This window comes from Macaca nemestrina, chromosome 20 (genome assembly GCF_043159975.1).
Source record: "Macaca nemestrina isolate mMacNem1 chromosome 20, mMacNem.hap1, whole genome shotgun sequence".
Lineage (NCBI taxonomy): Eukaryota > Metazoa > Chordata > Mammalia > Primates > Cercopithecidae > Macaca > Macaca nemestrina.
Window position 1 is genome coordinate 48,806,864 of NC_092144.1, and position 20,756 is coordinate 48,827,619.

At 41.5% G+C, this 20,756-nt stretch overlaps 1 long non-coding RNA gene across 1 annotated transcript in view; it reads left to right on the forward strand.

The window, feature by feature from the left end:
• Nucleotides 1–20,756, forward strand: part of LOC112429124 (uncharacterized) — a 139,178-nt gene that overhangs the window by 43,799 nt on the left and 74,623 nt on the right. Inside the window, exon 2 of the long non-coding RNA XR_011617555.1 lies at nt 5,298–5,363. This is a non-coding gene — a long non-coding RNA (uncharacterized lncRNA). The remainder of the gene's footprint in view (nt 1–5,297; nt 5,364–20,756) is intronic.

A 20,756-nucleotide genomic window follows, 5' to 3' on the forward strand; every position in this document is an offset into this window, starting at 1 on the left:
TTTGTGGGTACATAGTAAGTGAATATATTTATGGGGTACGTAAGATATGATACAAGCATGCAAATCATCACATCGTGGAGAATGGGGCAACCATCCCCTGAAGCATTTATCCTTTCTGTTGCAAGCAATCCAATGATAGTTGTTTGGGTGTTTCAAAATGTAAAACTAAATGACTACTGGATAAATAACAAAATTAGGCAGAAATAAATAAGTTCTTTGAAACCAATGAGAACAAAAACACCCCATACCAGAATCTCTGGGACACAGCTAAAGCAGTGTTCAGAGCGAAATTTATAGCACTAAATGCCCACAGGAGAAAGTCGGAAAGACCGAAAATCGACCCCCTAACATCAAAATTAAAAGAACTAGAGAAGCAAGGGCAAACAAATTCAAAAGCTAGCAGAAGACAAGATATAACTAAGATCAGAGCAGAACTGAAGGAGATAGAGACACAAAAAACCCTTCAAAAAATCAACTAATCCAGGAGCTGTTTTTTTTGAAAGGATTAACAAAATAGATAGACCACTAGCCAGACAAATAAAGAAAAAAACAGAAAAGAAACAAATAGACACAATAAAAAAATGACAAAGGGGATATCACCACTGAACCCACAGATATACACACTACCATCAGGGAATACTATAAACACCTCTATGCAAATAAACTAGAAAATCTAGAAGAAATGGATAAATTCCTGGGCACATACACCCTCCCAGGACTAAACCAAGAAGAAGTCGAATCCCTGAAAAGATCAATAACAAGTTCGGAAGTTGAGGCGGTAATTAATAGCCTACCAACCAAAAAATGTCCAGGACCGGATGAATTCACAGCCAAATTCTACCAGAGTCACAAAGAGGAGTTGGTGCCATTCCTTCTGAAAGTATCCCAAACAATAGAAGAACAAGTACTCCTCCCTAACTCATTTTATGAGGCCAGCACCATCCTGATACCAAAACCTCGCAGAGACACAACAACAACAAAAAACAAAAAGAAAAAAAAAAAAGAAAATTTCAGGCCATTATCCCTGAAGAACATCGATGCTCAAATCCTCAATAAAATACTGGCAAACCGAATCCAGCAGCACATCAAAAAGCTTATCCACTATGATCAAGTTGGCTTCATCCCTGGGATGTAAGGCTGGTTCGACATACACAAATCAATAAACGTAATCCATCACATAAAGAGAACCAATGACAAAACCCACATGATTATCTCAATAGATGCAGAAAAGACCTTTGATAAAATTCAACACTCTTTCATGCTAAAAACTCACAATAAACTAGATACTGATGAATATATCTCAAAATAATAAGAGCTATTCATGACAAACTCACAGCCAATATCATACTGACTGGGCAAAAGCTGGAAGCATTCCCTTTGAAAACCAGCACAAGACAAGAATGCCCTCTCTCACCACTCCTATTCAACATAGTATTGGAACTTCTGGCCAGGGCAATCAGGCAAGAGAAAGAAATACATTGTATTCAAATAGGAAGAGAGGAAGTCAAATTGTCTGACTCCATTCTATGGTTCTTGCTCTCTCCTGTTTCTTCAAATTTCATATCATTCATTAGGGTTTACGTGAAAAAATAGAATATTTGATAAATATTAATTCCTCCAAAGAAAATATTTTTTTTTTTTGCCTACCCAAATTTAACCCAAGCCAATCTAAACTTCAAACCTGAACCAAACAAAAAGGGGAAAAACAAAAGAAAACCTCAAAAACATTTATTTCAAGCTAGCTTTCCTTTCATTAGGAAAGTAAGTTCTCCAATTCCACAATACCATTCCAGGTGCTCATTACAACTGCTGCCTTTATTGCATCAGGAGTTTGCCTCAACATTGCTTTAGGGCATATGAGGTCATTTTTCACTCCCTTGTTGTCGTTTACCCAGTATATGGGGGTTGTAATGTTTATCTCACTCCTTGGATGATTTCTGAAGACACAAGGTCTTGCTATGCTGCCCAGGCTGGCTATGAACTCCTGGGATCAAGTGATCCTCCTGCCTCAGCCTCTGAAGTGGTTGGGACTACAGGCCCACGCCACTGTGCTGGGCTGGGCATGTAAATTTGAAGTGAATGATTAAACATGCATCTAGTTGAAAACATGGCAGACCAGTAACAGAAAAGCTACAATGTGTTTTTGAAACTATAAAGTGAATGGTTTCTTGGGAAAAATTGTGAGTTTGAATATCTGTTGTTGAAATCAGAATAAACTATATTTCGCTTGCATATTCTTAAAATGAATTATTAAATTTTTCAGAAGTCAGTGTTATATAGAAATACCATTTTGCAATGTTAATCTGTGTGAATCTTTGGAGAAAGTGGTTTCATTATAGGTGCATAATGCACTCTCAATATTTTAAACAAATTGTTCACTTTTCCATTTAAGGTAAAACAGTTTCTTGTATAAAATGACTGGATGCATATAAAGAAATTATGTTGTCTTGTGCTTTTAACCCAATTTCAGTAATTACTATATCTCATGTTTATAATAGTTTTGTTAGATGAGAGGACCAAATGAAAGTATTTTATGTTTTCTCATAACTTTAGATTTTTATCATTGCGTAAATTATTTTGTTTTTAGCATTTGCTAACATGAATGCTTAATCATTTTTAAGTACACATAATTTCTTCTGTGCCATTTAAATAAAATATTTTATAACTTAAAAAAAATAAACCAAACCAAACCAAAACAAAAACAAAACGAAAAAAACCAACATTCCCAATAGGGAGGAAAGCAGTTCCAGTAAACCACCCTAACTAAAACCCCAATAGCTCAGGAAATGAATGAAAAAGAAGCCAATTTTTTTTTTTTTTTTGAGATGGAGTCTTGCTCTGCCGCCCAGGCTGGAGTATAGTGGCCGGATCTCAGCTCACTGCAAGCTCCGCCTCCCAGGTTTATGCCATTCTCCTGCCTCAGCCTCCCGAGTAGCTGGGACTACAGGCACCTGCCACCTCGCCCGGCTAGTTTTTTTTTTTGTATATTTAGTAGAGACGGGATTTCACCGTGTTAGCCAGGATGGTCTTGATCTCCTGACCTCGTGATCCCCCCGTCTCGGCCTCCCAAAGTGCTGGGATTACAGGCTTGAGCCACCGCGCCCGGCCAAGAAGCCAATTTTTAAACGCATTTTAAGAGACCTATGAAAAACCAGGGCCAAACCTCTGTTACTCTAAACTGTCTATAATGAACCAAAAGCCAGGTAAGAATTTTGTAGCCTTTATGGAAAGGCCAAGAGAGGCACTAATAGAGTACACCTCCTTATCCCCTAATTCAGTGGAGGAACAGCTCATTCTGAAAAAGAAGTTTATTATACAGGTAGTTCCCAATATTAAAAGAAAACTACCAAAGCAAGCTATAGGACCAAATAGCACCTCAGAGAGCCTCCTGAAGGTGGCGACTTTTTTCTTGTATAATAGGGACCAGGAAGAGTCCCCAAAAAGGGGAAAATTTCCGGAGAACACCAGAGACTTCAGCAGCAGCTTTGCAAGCTTGCAAAGTCCAGAATTCCCAAAGTGCATCTGCTAGTTGCTATTGGCATGGCAGACCACGGCATTTTTAAAACAAATACCCAGGCAGCAAGATGAAGCAACCTCAACCCTGTCCAGGCTGTGGCAAAAACCACAGGAAACAGAACTGCCCCCAGAGGCAGAGGTCACTGGGTTCAAAACCAGTCTCACAGGTGGTTCAGCAGGACTGATGGATCCGAGGGCTTCAACCTTAGCTCCAGGGGCTCAAGTTGCCAGTATAGCACAGGATCCCCGGATAATTCTGGAAATTGAAGGTAGGAAAGTAAACCTCCTTCTAAACACTAGAGCCCATCTCTCTCTTCTCTCTAATCCAGGCCTCCCTTTTAAGATAGCACAACTGTAAGATACATCTCAGGAAAAACTCGAATCCAATAGTCTTCTCAACCTTAGTTGTAGTTAGAAAGACTTATTTACACGTGCTTCCGAGTCATTATCATAATAGCTCTACTAGTCAGAAAAGCCTCCAAGTTAACCCTAGGAAATAATTCAACTGTTTACAGCCCACATAATGTGGCAGGATCACTGTCCTCTAAGGGGAGCTCTTAGCTAGCAAACAGCCGGTAAAGCAAGAAGTAGATAAGGCAGGATAAGCAGTAGTCACTCTCCCCAAACACAAGCCCTCAATTAGCTGAGCTAATACCTCTTACAAGAGCACTTAAGTTAAGCAAGGAAATAGTAGCTAACATTTCTACTAACTCCAAGTGTGCTTTCCTAATTTTCCATGCTCATGCTGCCATTTAAAAGAAAAGGCATTTTCTTACCACTAATGAATCTCCCATAAAACATCACCGGGAAGTTAACAGGTTACTATCCTTACATTTTCTTACACATGAAATAGCAGGGATGCATCGTAGGGAACGTCAAAAGAGAACAAATAAGGTAGCCAAAGGAAATAAATTAGCGGATCAGCCAGCTAATCCAGAGGCAAGGAAGCCTCAAGGCATTAACACAACTAGCAAAAGCCCAAAGAAATAAAACCACCTCTATTTAACCCAGGAAATTTAGTCTTTCTTTTTCCTTCAGCCAAGCTGGGAAGGGACTTACATTGTTTTTATTTCAACCCTGTTGGAAGTAAAATTTACAGGAATCAACTCCTGAATACATCTCACTCAAGTCAAAGCCTAAAAAGCTGAGGGAGCAACCCCTGACAGTCCAGAGAATCATCCAGAATATCAATTGTGGAAAAATAAAAAATCATAAGCTAAAAATCACAAAAATTAAGAAACTGACTAAGGGCTACTCATCTTACTCAATCCCACATTTACTTAAACAGATAATATTTGTCATTTCCACACTTTACTCTCAAAATTTGCCACCAAATAATAAAACTTATTTTTAATTCATATTTGCAGGAAATTTTATTGCTACATGAAATTGCAATTGTAACTCTGTAAATCCCCAAAGGGAAATGTTTTACCTTGGGCAAGTAAGGTTTTGAATAATTTTTTTTACTACACCAGTCTTGTGGCAATTGTTACAGTCACGCTACTATTTGCAATAAAACTATACACTGTGGCACCCATAATGTGGAATTCTGGTTGCAAAATTCTAATTCGTGCTCCATGAGAATCTAATGCCGGCTGATCTGTCAGGAGGCCACTCATGGGGTAGTGCTTACCTGCTGCTCACTTCCTGCTGTGTGGCTCCATTCCTAACAGGTCACAGATTGTTACTGGTCTGTGGCTTGGGGGTTGGGGACCCCTGCTCTAGGGTATATCCCTTTCAGGGTTCCAACTAAAAGCCTAACTCTCTCTCTCACTTGGCAGGCACCAACGTACAATTTTTGTATCTTCAGATCCACAAGACTGTTAGAAGTTCTACTCTGCCACCACGTAAGAATCAACATCTAATTTATAGTACTATTTTAATTTTCCCAGTTGTATAAAAACATGTCCTTTATAGCTGTTTTAAAATCCATCACTCAATCAGGTTTCATGTACTTTGTTGCTATGCTTCTTTAGTCTGTTTTAAACCAGAACATTCTCCCTGCCTTGTTATGACATTTTTGACGCCTTTTGAATTTGTCATATATGATGCTCCAAAAATGAAAATGAGCTTGGTGTGTATGAGAAATTGAAAGGAGGTCAGTATATCAGATTTTTCTTGTACCACATGATATCCTTTCAGCCCCACCTCTTCATCCAGCCATTACTAAGTTGACCAGATCTAGAGAGTTTTTCACTAGCTTCATGCGGGTGCACACTGACAGTGCCTTTCCTTAGTATCTATCTTTCCAGTACCTTCCTCTTTCCAGCACTGGGCTTCTTTGAGATGGTGGAATACGACCCTTGCAGAAATACTCTCAGCAGCTATGCATCTGCAAACCAAAATCGTGGGAGACTTAATGCCAATAGGATGACTTTTTAACAACTGGGGATGGGGACAGATGGATTAATACTTCCTTTCATCTTCTGGGCACACAGTACTAAGAAATATTTCATATTTGGTGGAGAAGGCTGGAAACAAACTTTAGGCCAGAAAAAGCCATAGAAAGAAGCTGGATCCTTATTATGAGAACCTGTATCTCTTATTGGGCAGATTACAATAAAAATCCATTGCTGATAACTGATGTGGTGATTACCCATGGCATACTTAGTATCACAATTACTAAGAATAGTCACCTGTGCTTTATGGGCAGAAAGTGCTGAGAGAAGGTGAAGGACTCCAGTAGCTGTGGCACTGGAATGGTAGGGGTACGATGGTAATCATAGGATTGTGGATGTACTTGTTTTGGTTTTAACTGCATTGGAATTCTTTTTTAAAAAAGAAAAAAGGGCCGGGCGCAGTGGCTCACGCCTGTAATCCCAGCACTTTGGGAGGCCAAGGTGGGTGGATCACAAGGTCGAGAGATCGAGACCATCCTGGCTAACATGGTGAAACCCCATCTCTACTAAAAAATACAAAAATTAGCTGGGCATGGTGGCATGTGCCTGTAGTCCCAGCTACTCGGGAAGCTGAGGCAGGAGAATGACTTGAACCTGGGAGGCGGAGGTTGCAGTGAGCCGAGAGTGTGCCACTACACTCCAGCTTAGCAACAGAGCGAGACTCCATCTCAAAAAAAAAAAAAAAAAAAAAAAAGAAAAAAGAATGAAAGAAAGAAGGAAAGAAAAAGAGGGACACATTAACGCCCACCAACTACCAATTCAAGGCACATTTGGAACACTAGATGTTCCTGGTGATAGCATTTAAAGAAACCCTCACATCCTGCAAGCACAGGGAAGAGAGTGCTGAAACTCATATGGAGGATCTAATTTCAAAAAACGTGGCATACCTGCAAAGGAAAATGACTGCATGGTCCCAACAACTCCCAGATGTCAAAGTTAATGTTGTGATAGTGAAACTACAGTAATCAGAATACATTGATATTGGCTTAAAAATAAACGTATAGACCATTGGAACAGAATTGAGAGTCCAGAAATAAACCTAAACATCCACTGTAAATTGACTTCAACAAGGGTACCAAGACCATTCAATGTGGGAAGGAACTGTCTCTTGAATAAATGATTTTTGGTTTTGTTGGGGTTTTTTTGTTTGTTTGTTTTTAAGTTTTATTTTAAGCTTTATGTTCAGGGGTACATGTGCAGGATGTGCAAGCTTGTTATACAGGTAAACCTGTCATGGAGTTTTGTTGTACTGAATATATACATGTAAAAGAATGAAGCTGGACCCTCACCTTATACCATATACAAAAATTAACTCAAAATGTGTACCCGGTACATTTCATTGCGACTGGACAGTGGGTGCACCCCACGGAAGGCGAGCCGAAGCAGGGTGGGACATCACTTCAGGTGGGAAGTGCAAGGGGCTGGGGAATTATCCCCTCTACCCAAGGGAAGCAGTGAGGGACTGTGCCTGAGGAATGCAGAGCTCCAGCCCAGATTCTGCACTTTTCCCAGTCTTCGCAACCCGCCGACAAGGAGATTCCCTCTGATACCTACACCACCAGGGCCCTGGGTTTCAAGCACAGAAGCAGAAGTGTTTTTTTTTTTTTTTTTTTCCCATACCCCAGTGGTGCCTGGAATGCCAGTGAGACAGAACCATTCACTCCCCTGGAAAGGGGGCTGAAGCCAGGGAGCCAGACTCACTGGGAAAGGAGGCTGAAGCCAGGGAGCCAAGTGGTCTAGTTTGGCGGGTCTCACCCCCATGGAGCCCAGCAAACTAAGATCCACTGGCTTGAAATTCTCCCAGCCAGCAAAACAGTCGGGGCGTCTGCCATTGCTGAGGCTTGAGTAGGTAGTTTTCCCCTGATAGGGTAAGGTCACCGGGAATTTCTAAAGGGGCAGAGCCCACCACAGCTCAGCAAGGCCACTGCAGAAGGGTATCTCTGAAAAAAAAGGCAGCAGCCCCAGGCAAGGATTTATAGATAAAACCCCCATCTCCCTTGGACAGAGCACCTGGGAGAAGGGGCGGCTGTGGGTGCAGCTTTAGCAGACTTAAACGACCCTGCCTGATGGCTCTGAAGAGAGAAGCAGACCTCCCAGCACAGCATTCAAGCTCTGCCAAGGGTCAGACTGCCTACTCAAGTGGGTCCCTGACCCCTGTGCCTCCTGACTGGGAGACACCTCTCAGTGACACCTCATACAGGAGACCTCTGGATGACATCTAGCAAGGGTCCTGCTAGGACGAAGCATCCAGACGAAAGAACAGGCAAAAATCTTTGCTGTTCTGCAACCTCCACTGGTGATACCCAGGCAAACAGGCTCTGGAGTGGACACCCAGCAAACTCCAGCAGACCTGCACCAGAGGGGACTGACTGTTAGAGGCCCCACCTGAAGGTCACCAACATCAGAGACCAAGGTAGATAAATCCACGAAGATGGAGAAAAACCAGCGCAAAAAGGTTGAAAATTCAAAATACCAGAACGCCTCTTCTCCTCCAAAGGATCACAACTCCTCGCCAGCAAGAGAACAAAACTCGTCGGAGAACGAGTTTGACGAGTTGACAGAAGTAGGCTTCAGAAGGTGGGTAATAGCAAACTCCTCCGAGCTAAAGGCGCATGTTCTAACCCAATGTAATGAAGCTAAGGACCTTGAAAAAAGGCTAGATAATTGCTAACTAGAATAACCAGTTTAGAGAAGAACATAGATGACCTGATAGAGCTGAAAAACACAGCATAAGAACTTCGTGAAGCATAAACAAGTATTAATAGCTGAATCGATCGAGTGGAAGAAAGGATATCAGCAATTGAAGATCAAGTTTATGAAATGAAGTGAGAAGAGAAGATTGCAGAAAAAGAATGAAAAGGAGCGAACAAAGCCTCCAAAAATTTGGGATCATGTGAAAAGACCAAATCTACATTTGATTGATGTACCTGAAAAGTGTTGAGGAGAATGGAACCAAGTTGGAAAACACTCTTTAGGATATTATGGAGGAGAATTTCCCCAACTTAGCAAGACAGGCCAACATTCAAATTCAGGAAATACAGATAACATCACAATGAAACTCCTCAAGAAGAGTAACCCCAAGACACATAGTCGTCAGATTCACCAAGGTTGAAATGAAGGAAAAAATGTTAAGGACAGCCAGAGAGAAAGGCTGGGTTACTCACAAAGGGAAGCCCATCAGACTAACAGTGGATTTCTTTTTTTTTTTTTTTTTTTTTTTTTTTTTTGAGACGGAGTCTTTGCTCTGTCACCCAGGCTGGGGTGCAGTGGCGCGAACTCCGCTCACTACAAGCTCCGCCTCCTGGGTTTACGCCATTCTCCAACCTCAGCCTCCCGAGTAGCTGGGACTACAGGCGCCCGCCACCTCGCCCGGCTAGTTTTTTTTGTACTTTTAGTAGAGACGGGGTTTCACCATGTTAGCCAGGATGGTCTCGATCTCCTGACCTTGTGATCCGCCCGTCTCGGCCTCCCAAAGTGCTGGGATTACAGGCGTGAGCCACCGCGCCCGGCCCTAACAGTGGATTTCTTGTCAGAAACCCTACAAGCCAGAAAAGAGTGGGTGCCAATATTCAACATTCTTAAATAGAAGAATTTTCAACCCAGAATTTCATATCCAGCCAAACTACACTTCATAAGTGAAGGAGAAATAAAATCTTTTACAGACAAGCAAAAGCTGAGAGATTTTGGCACCACCAGGCCTGCCTTACAAGAGCTCATGAAAGAAGTATTAAGCATGGAAAGAATAACCAGTACCAGCCACTGCAAAAACATACCAAATTGTAAAGACCATTGACACTATGAAGAAACTACATCAACCAATGGGCAAAATAACCAGCTGGCATCATAATGACAGGATCAAATTAATGCATAACAATATTAACCTGAAATGTAAATGAGCTAAATGTCCCAATTAAAAGACACAGAGAGGTGAATTGGATTAAGAGCCAAGACCCATCAGTATTCAGGAGACCCATCTCACCTGCAAAGACACACATAGGCCCAAAATAAAGGGATGGAGGAATATTTAACAAGCAAATGGAAAGAAAAAAAAAAAGAAGCGGGAGTTGCAATCCTGGTCTCTGATAAAACAGACTTTAAGCCAACAAAGATCAAAAGAGACAAAGAAGAGCATTACATAATGATAAAGGGATCAACGCAACAAGAAGAGCTAACTATCCTAAATATATATGCACCCAATACAGGAGTACCCAGATTCATAAAGCAAGTCCTTAGAGACTTACAAAGAGACTTAGACTCCCACACAATAATAGTGGGAGACTTTAACACCCCACTGTCAATATTAGGCAGATCAACGAGACAGAAAGTTAACAAGGATATCCAGGATTTGAACTCAGCTCTGCACCAAGCGGACCTAACAGACATCTACAGAACTCTCTACCCCAAATCAATAGAATATACATTCTTCTCAGCTCCTCATTGCCCTTATTCTAAAACTGACCACATAGTTGGAAGTAAAGCACTCCTCAGCAAATGTAAAAGAACGGAAATTATAATAAACTGTCTTTCAGACCACAGTGCAATCAAACTAGAACTCAGGATTAAGAAACTCACTCAAAACAGCTCCACTACCTGGAAACTGAACAACCTGCTCCTGAATGACTACTGGGTACATAATAAAATGAAGGCAGAAATAAAGATGTTATTTGAAACCAGTGAGAACAAAGACACAACATACCAGAATCTCTGGGACACATTTAAAGCAGTGTATAGAAGGAAATTTATAGCACTAAATGGCCACAAGGGAAAGCAGGAAAGATCTAAAATCAACAATCTAACATCAAAATTAAAAGAACTAGAGAAGCAAGAGCAAACACATTCAAAAGCCAGCAGAAGGCAAGAAATAACTAAGATCAGAGCAGAATGGAAGGAGATAGAGACACAAAAAATGCTTCAAAAAATCAATCCAGGAGCTGGTTCTTTGAAAAGATGAGCAACATTGATAGACTGGTAGCCAGACTAATAAAGAAGAAGAGAGAACAATCAGATGGATGCAATAAAAAATGATAAAGGGGATATCGTCACTGATCCCACAGAAATACAAACTACCATCAGAGGATACTATAAACACCTCTATGCAAATAAACTAGGAAATCTAGAAGAAATGGATAAATTCCTGGACACATACATCTTCCCAAGACTGAACCAGGAAGAAGTTGAATCCCTGAATAGACCAATCACAGGTTCTGAAATTGAGGCAATAATTAATAGCCTACCAATCAAAAAAAGTCCAGGACCAGACGGATTCACAGCTGAATTCTACCAGAGGTACAAGGAGAAGCTGGTACCATTCCTTCTGAAACCATTCCAATCAATAGAAAAAGAAGGAATGCTCCCTAATTCATTTTATGAGGCCAACATCATCCTGATACCAAAGCCTGGCAGAGACACAACAACAACAAAAAAGAGAATTTTAAACTAATATCCCTCATGAACATGGATGCAAAAATCCTCAATAAAATATTGGCAAACTGAATCCAGCAGCCCATCAAAAAGCCTATCCACCATGATCAAGTTGGCTTCATCCCTGGGTTGCAAGGCTGGTTCAACATATGCAAATCAATAAATGTAATCCAGCATATAAACAGAACCAAAGACAAAAACCACATGATTATCTCAATAGATGCAGAAAAGGTCTTTGACAAAATTCAACAATGCTTCATGCTAAAAACTCTCAATAAACTAGGTATTGATGGGACATATCTCAAAATAATAAGAGCTATTTATGACAAACCCACAGCCAATATCATACTGAATGGACAAAAACTGGAAGCATTCCCTTTGAAAACTGGCACACCTGGCCGGGCGCAGTGGCTCAAGCCTGTAATCCCAGCACTTTGGGAGGCCGAGACGGGTGGATCACGAGGTCAGGAGATCGAGACCATCCTGGCTAACATGGTGAAACCTCGTCTCTACTAAGAAATACAAAAAACTAGCTGGGCGAGGTGGCGGGCGCCTGTAGTCCCAGCTACTCGGGAGGCTGAGGCCGGAGAATGGCGTGAACCCGGGAGGCGGAGCTTGCAGTGAGCTGAGATCTGGCCACTGCACTCCAGCCTGGGCTACAGAGAGAGACTCCGTCTCAAAAAAAAAAAAAAAAAAAAAAAAAAGAAAACTGGCACACCCTGTATTGGGTGCATATATGTTTAGGATAGTCAGCTCTTCTTGTTGAATTGATCCCTTTACCATTATGTAATGGCCTTCTTTGTCTCTTTTGATCTTTGTTGGTTTAAAGTCTGTTTTATCAGAGACTAGAATTGCAACCCCTGCTTTTTTTTTTGTTTTCCATTTGCTTGATAGATCTTCCTCCATCCCTTTATTTTGAGCCTATGTGTGTCTCTGCACATGAGATGGTCTGCTGAATACAGCAGACTGATGGGTCTTGACTCTTTATCCAATTTGCCAGTTTGTGTCTTTTAATTGGAGCATTTAGCCCATTTACATTTAAGGTTAATATTGTTATGTATGAATTTGATCTTGTCATTATGATGTTAGCTGGTTATTTTGCTCATTAGTTGATGCAGTTTACTCCTAGCATCGATGGGCATTACAATCTGGCATGTTTTTGCAGTGGCTGGTACCAGTTGTTCCTTTCCATGTTTAGTGCTTCCTTCAGGATCTCTGGTAGGGCAGGCCTGGTGGTGACAAAATCTCTCAGCATTTGCTTGTCTGTAAGGGATTTTATTTCTCCTTCACTTATGAAGCTTAGTTTGGCTGGATATGAAATTCTTGGTTGAAAATTCTTTTCTTTAAGAATGTTGAATATTGGCCTCCACTCTCTTGTGGCTTGTAGAGTTTCTGCCAAGAGATCTGCTGTTAGTCTGATGGGCTTCCCTTTGTGGGTAACCCGAGCTGTCTCTCTGGCTGCTCTTAACATTTTTTCCTTCATTTCAACTTTGGTGAATCTGACAATTATGTGTCTTGGAGTTGCTCTTCTCGAGGAATATCTTTGTGGTGTTCTCTGTATTTTCTGAATTTGAATGCTGGCCTGCCTCGCTACACTGGGGATGTTCTCCTGGATAATACCCTGAAGAGAATTTTCCAACTTGGTTCCATTCTCCCCATCACTTTCATGTACACCAGTCAGACGCAGATTTAGTCTTTTCACATAGTCCCATATTTCTTGGAGGCTTTATTCATTTCTTTTTTCTCTTTTTTGTCCAAACTTCTCTTCTCACTTCATTTCATTCATTTGATCTTTAATCACTGATACCCTTTCTTCCAGTTGATTGAATCGGTTACTGAAGCTTGTGCATTTGTCATGTAGTTCTTCTGCCATGGTTTTCAGCTCTATGAGGTCATTTAAGGACTTCTCTACATTGGTCATTCTAGTTAGCCATTCATCTAATATTTTTTCAAGGTTCTTAGCTACTTTGTGTTGGGTTTGAACTTCCTCCTTTGGCTCAGAGAAGTTTGATCATCTGAAGCCTTCTTCTGTCAACTCATCAAAGTCATTCCCCATTCAGCTTTGTTCTGATGCTGGCAGGAGTTGCGTTCCTTTGGAGGGGGAGAGGTGCTTTGATTTTTAGAATTTTCAGCTTTTCTGCTCTGTTTTTTCCCTATCTTTGTGGCTTTATCTACCTTTGGTCTTTGACGATGGTGACGTACAGATGGGGTTTTAGTGTGGATGTCATTTCTGTTTGTTAGTTTTCCTCCAACAGTCATGACCCTCAGCTGCAGGTCTGTTGGAGTTTGCTTGAGGTCCACTCCAGACCCTGTTTGCCTGGGTATCAGCAGCGGAGGCTGCAAAAGAGTGAATGTTGCTGAACAGCAAATGTTGCTGCCTGATCGTTCCTCTGGAAGCTTCATCTCAGAGGGGTACCCAACCGTGTGAGGTGTCAGTCTGCCCCTGCTGGGTGGTGCCTCCTGGTTAGGCTACTCAGGGGTCAGGGACCCACTTGAGGAGGCAGTCTGTCCATTCTCTGATCTCAAACTCTCTGCTGGGAGAACAACTACTCTCTTCAAAGCTGTCAGACTGGGACATTTAAATCTGCAGAGGTTTTTGCTGCCTTTTGTTTGGCTATGCCCTGTCCCCAGAGGTAGAGTCTACAGAGGCAGGCAGGCCTCCTTGAGCTGTGGTAGGCTCTACCCAGTTCGAGCTTCCCGGCAGCTTTGTTTACCTACTTAAGCCTCAGCGATGGTGGACGCCCCTCCCCCAGCCTTGCTGCCACCTTGCAGTTAGATCTCAGACTGCTGTGCTAGCAATGAGGTAGGCCCCGTGGGCGTGGGACCCTCTGAGCCAGGCACGGGATATAATCTCCTGGTGTGCCATTTGTTAAGACCCTTGGAAAAGCGCAGTATTAGGGAGGGAGTGACCTGATATTCTAGGTGCTGTGTGTCACAGTTTCCCTTGGCTAGGAAAGGGAATTCCCTTACCCCTTGTGCTTCCCAGGTGAAGTGATGCCTCACCCTGCTTTGGCTGTCACTTGGTGGGCTGCAACCCACTGTCCTGCACCCACTGTCTGACACATCCCAGTGAGATGAACCCGGTACCTCAGCTGGAAATGGAGAAATCACCTGTCTTCTGTGTTGCTCATGCTGGGATCTGTAGCCTGGAGCTGTTCCTATTCAGCCATCTTAGGAACCCCCCCCCCAGTCCCCCAACATCTTGAATCATTTCAGCATTAATTCAAAAGCCCAAAGTCTCATCGGAGACAATGCAAATCCCTTCAACCTATGAGCCTGTAAAATAAAAAACAAGGTAATTACTTCCAAGATACAATGGAGGTGTAAGCAATGGGTAAATACTCTCTTTCCAAAAGGGAAACATCTGCCAAAACAAAGGGGTTCCAAGCCCCTGCATGTCTGAAACCCAGCAGGGCAGTCATTAAATCTTAGAGCTCAAAAATAATCTTTTTTGAGTCCATATCTCACATCCAGGCAACACTGATGCCAAGGGTGGTCTCCCAAGGCCTTGGACAGCTCTGCCTATGTGACTTTGCCAGGTAGAGCTCTCATGGGTGCTTTCACAGGCTAGCATTCAGTGCCTGCAGCTTTTCCCAGCACATAGTGTGAGCTGTCAGTGGATCTACCATTCTGGGGTCTGGAGGATGGTAGTCCTCTTTTCACAGCTCCACTAGGCAATGCCCCGATGTGGTCTTGTGTGGGAGCTCAACCCTATATTTCTCCTATGCGCTTCCCTAGTACAGGTTCTTTATGAGGTCTCTGCCGCTGCAGTGGATTTGTGCCTCGACATCCAGGCATTTCCATACATCCTCTGAAATTTAGGCAGAGATTCCCAAGCCTCAGATCTTGCCTTCAGTGCACCACAAGCTTAAAAACTCATGGAAGTTTTCAAGGCTTTTGGCCTGCACCCTCTGAAGTAGCAGCCTGAAACATATTTGGCACCCTTTTCGCCATGGCTGAAGCTGGAGCAGTTGCCACTCGGGGAGCAGTGTCCCAAGATGGTGCAGGGCAGCAGGGCCCTGGGTCCAGCCCACAGAACCATTCTTTCCTCCTAGGCCTCTGGGTCTATGATGGGAGGGGCTTCTGTGAAGATCAACAAATGCCTTCAAGGCTTTTGTTATTTTGGTTCTTCTTTATTTACGCAAATGTTTACAGCAAACTTGAAAATTCCTCCCCAGAAAATGAGTTTTTCTTTTCTACCATGTGATCTTGCTACAAATTTTCCAAACTTTTATGCTCTGATCCCCTTTTAAATGTAAGTTCCAGTTTCAGATCATCTCTTTTCTCCTGCGTATGACCATAAAATGTTAGAAGCTGCCAAGCTACTTTTGAATGCTTTGCTGCTTAGAAATGTCTTCTGTCAGATACCCTTAATCACCTCTCTCAAGTTTGAAGTTCCACAGATCTACAGAGCAGGGGCAAAATGCTGCCAGTCTCTTTGCTAAAGCATGGTAAGAGTGACCCTTATTCCAACTTCCAATAAGTTCTTTATCTCCACCTGAGACCTCCTCAGCCTGGACTTCACTGTCCCTCCTCCAACACTGGGGATTGCAATTTGATGTGAGATTTGGGAGGGGACACAGATCCAAACCATATCAGTGGGGGAAGAACACCATGGTGAATGGTGCTGGGAACACTGACAAGCCACATGTAGAAGAATGAAACTGGATTCTCATCTCATCATATTAAAAAATCAACTCAAGGTGGATCAAAGACTTAAATCTAAGACGTGGAGCCGTTCGAATTCAAGAAGATAACCTTTGAAAAACTCTTCTAGACACTGGCTTAGGCAAAGAATTCATGACTAAGAACCCAAAAGCAAATGCAACAAAGATAAGTAAATGAGACCTAACTAAACTAAAAATCTTCTGTACAGTAAAAGAAATGATCAGCAGAATAAACAGACCACTCACAGAGTGGGAAAAAAAAACTTACAAACTATGCATCGACAAAAGACTAATATCCAGAATATACAAAGAACTCAAACAAATCAGCAGGAAAAAAAAAACAAACAATCCCATTGACAAATGAGCTAAAGACATGAATAGAGAATTCTCAAGAGAAGATATACAAATGGCCAAACAACACATGAAAAAATGCTCAGCATCACTAATCATTATGGAAATGCAAATCAAAACCACAATGCGATATCACCTCACTCCTGCAAGAATGGTCATAATAAACAACCAACCAATCAACCCACCCACCCACCAACCAACCAACCAACCAAACAAACAAAAAACAGTAGATGTTGGCATGGATGCAGTGATGAGGGAACACTTCTATACTGATGGTGGGAATGTAAATAAGTATAGTTGCTATGGAAAACGGTGTGGAGATTCTTTAAAGAACTAAAAGTAGAACTACAATTTGATCCAGCAATCCCACTACTGGGTATCTACCCAGAGGAAAAGAAGTCAATATTCAAATGGGATCCTTGCACACGCATGTTTATTGTGGCACAATTTATAGTAGCAAAATCATGGAACCAATACAAATGCCCATCAATCAATGAGTGGATAAAGAAACTGTGAGATATCTATCTATCTATATATAGGATTTATATGTGTATATATACGTATGTGTATATAACGTATATATACACATACATATATGTATATATGTGTATATTATGTATATATGTGTATATATACACACATATATACATATATGTGTGTGTGTGTATATATATGTGTGTATGTGTATATGTATATACACCCATGGATCAATAAGTGGAGAAAGAACATGTGGTAAATATGCACCATGGAACACTACTCAACTGTAAAGCAGAATGAAATAATGGCCATGGCAGCAAGTTGGATACAACTGGAGGTCATTATTCTAAGTAAAGCAACTCAGGAATAAAAACTCAGATGCTGTATGTTCTCATTCATAAGTGGGAGCTAAACCATGAGGATGCAAAGGCATTAAAATGATATAATGAACTTTGGAGACTCGAAGGAAGGGTGGGAGGGGTGACAGATAAAATGTTACATATTGGGTACGGTGTACACTGCTTAGGTGATGGGTGCAGCAAAGTCTCAAAAATCACCACTAAAGAATGTAACCATGTAATCAAAAACCACCTGGATCCCACAAATTATTGAAACAAAAATACATATAAATATTAGAATACAAATTATTCTACCATAAAGACACATGCACACGAGTGTTCACTGCAGCACTGTTCACAATAGCAAAGACATGGAATCAACCTAAATGTTCATTAATGACTGACTGAATACAGAAAATGTGGTACATATACACCATGGAATACCATGCAGCCATAAAAAGAACAAGGTCATGTCTTTTGCGGGAACATAGGTGGAGCTAGAGGCCATTATCCTTAGCAAACTAATGCAGGGCCAGAAAAAAAATACTGTATGTTCTCACTTATAAGTGGGAGCTAAATGATGAGAACTCATAAACACAAAGAAGGGAACAACACAAACAGGGGTCTACTTGAGAGTGGAGGGTGGGAAAAGAGAGAAGAGCAGAAAAAATAACTATTGGGTACTTTGTTTAGTACCTGGGTGATGAAATAATCTGTGCAACTAACACCCATGACAAGGGATTTACCTATATAACAAATTTGCACATGTACACTTGAACTTAAAATAAAAATAGTAAAAATAAATTGAGGAAAAATTTTTAAATTTCTCTTTTATTCCAACTTCTTGGCCCCTCACTTGCAAATAGAGGCCCACATACACCAATGTTTAGTAGTACCACAGATGGCATCCCAGAGGAATAGCAATGCTGTGGGAATTGGACATCAAGGGCAATATTATCACAGAGTATATTTATTCTTTAGGAGCTTTAGCAATAACTGGGAAGACCAAAAGATCTTTGAGATGAGGAAGCTTTAGAGTTCAGAAATGGCTTTCTCCTTCTTGAGCAATGCCCTATTTGCTGGGAGAAGATCATGAATTTGGATTGAGCAGGATGAAGAAAGATGTTGAATAGGTTTCCAGAGGCAATTAAAAAATTGTTAGTTTGAACGTTGGCCCTGGACTCTATGTCATCTCTTTGTATCTGAGATATCATTCCTGGCTACCATGAGCACAGAGTAGTAGCTGAATAAAAATGAATGTAATGAATGGCCCATAGGAAGTGCACTGAGCTGGTGAATATCATTCAAGAAAGGGCAGTCACTGTGTGTTTGCCTAACAGGGCTGGAATTTAGGTCTCTGTTGGTTATTTAAATAAAATGGATGCCAGGCAAGCAGCAAGTAGATATAAACTCCAAGTCATTTTCTGCTCAGGAAGCCAGGGGTTCCAGGATAGGTTTCATCCTCTCAGAGCACAAACTGTATAATTCCACAAGAAATGAATTCCATGCTGGTGATAGGGTCTATGATCCATTATCAAAAAGAGAAGTGATCAAGACTGTGACAGGGAAGGTGTAATGAGGAGAGTGTACCTCATCAGAACACAAGAGTTTCCAGTGAGAGGGCAGGGAATTTTATTCCATCCTGGAATGGAACAAGGAAGAAAGGCATGAAGAGTGTCATTCACTGTGCGTTGGCACCTCAGAGTGTCTGGATGTTAGGTTAAATGAGGGGTGAGGAGAGAGGCATACCCATGAGAGAGGCTGGAGTTGCAGAAACTGTTGCAATGAACATGGGGAGAGAAAATGACACCTGAGATGGTTCTTGCAAACAAAGAGGCTATTTGGTGGGACTCTCTTCATTCTGGTTTCATTGATTTTTAGGTGATATATTGTTTCTCTTCTTGTAAGTGGTTTTTCATACATGCTATGCGGTAGATAATCACAGCTCTTGTAGTGGGAAAAGGGCTGTCATTCTACCATCTTGGTAGGAACTCCAGAAGCTGAGAATGGAGGGTGAGGACAAGTGCTACAGAGAAACATTCCCGGAGAAAATGAAAATAGGTGTCTGGTTGGTTTCAGTAAAAATATGGATTGCTGTCTATTTTATTTTGCCCCTCTAAAATATATGTGTTGATTGCATTTTTCCTGTCTCTTTCAGTCTTCTTTGATTTGTATAAAGCAGATTTTGTGTCCCTTTGGTGCACATGTTGTGGGAGATTGCAAGTGATAATTTGTAGTCACATCATAGACACCACATCCTGATCAGATAAGATATTGCACTTTACTCTGAGCCTGTTTTTATAATTGTAATGCCTTCAGAAATTTCTTACAGGGTTAGTGTTTTTGGTATGCAGGAAGTAGTTGTGAGGGGAACTAGTTGCCAAAGATGGCTCCTCATGACTACAGTCACAATAACCACAGCTTGTGGAGTCCTCTCCTTCTGATTAGGGCTGTCTGTTTGACTCATATTGATCAATGTAAAGCCATAGAAGTGACACTGTCTGCCATTCAAAGGTAGGTCCTATGATGCCATACACCTTCTCCATGAGCCTTTTGGAAGGCTTTCTTTGGTGAAAGCCAGTCACCATTTATTAAGTCCCAGAACCATGAGACTCTCGTGATTTAAGGAAATCAGTGTCATGAATGGGAAGGTGAGGTAGTGAAGGAGATAGCTCACCAGCTTCTAGGTGTTCACCCAGTCCTAGTGTTGAGTTGGACATGAGTGAAGCATCCTCTGAAATCCCAGCCTCAAAGATCTCTCAGAAAACGTGACTCCCGTCACATGATTTACCACTCACTTAAGTTCAGTAAACCTGTAAAGCTGGGAGAGATAAAAATAAATGATTGCTTTTAGCCAATATGTGTTGTGAGGTTTTCTGTGCTGCAATTCATCGCTGGAAAAGCAGCAAATAAGGGTCTGCTCACTGTGTCAATGTACATGACTTGTGTCTATTCCAATAATAATCTATGTGTTCTCTGATCTCAAATCATGACCATTTATTTCCAAAGAGAAACCCCTGGATTCTCCACACATAAAGTGAAACCATCTTCAAATATTTGAAAATAAGAATAATTGGGATTCTTTAAGGGAAATCACTGGGCTCCAGTGATTCTCTAAACTATTACTTGGGTTGAAAACTTCACATGCAAAACTTGTCATCTTTTTTTTTCCAGTTCCTTCGTAGCAGCCCACACAAAGCCAGGCACAGTGTTCATACACAGTAAGCATCCTGAGAACAATGGAAAAAATTAAGAAATTTTACATAATTTTCCTCAAGTTACAGATTTCCCCCAAAGCCACCACGTACACCTGTGTGGCTGTAAACAGCTACCTAACATGTAAGTGCCATGAGTCATTTGAGATTGGGTAAGTGTTTTAGTTCAGACTGTCTGATGTCAACTACGTGCTATAGAAGGATGCTGTTTCTAATGTCTTCTCAGACATTCCAGGGACCTTGTCACTCACTCCCTTTGTCACAGGAAGGTTTATCCCCTTTGATTTCCTGATGCCTCCCATAGAATGCCCTGGTCCCCCTTGGGGATGACCACATCCTCTTTCCCCCTCTTAAAGCAAGAACCAAATCATG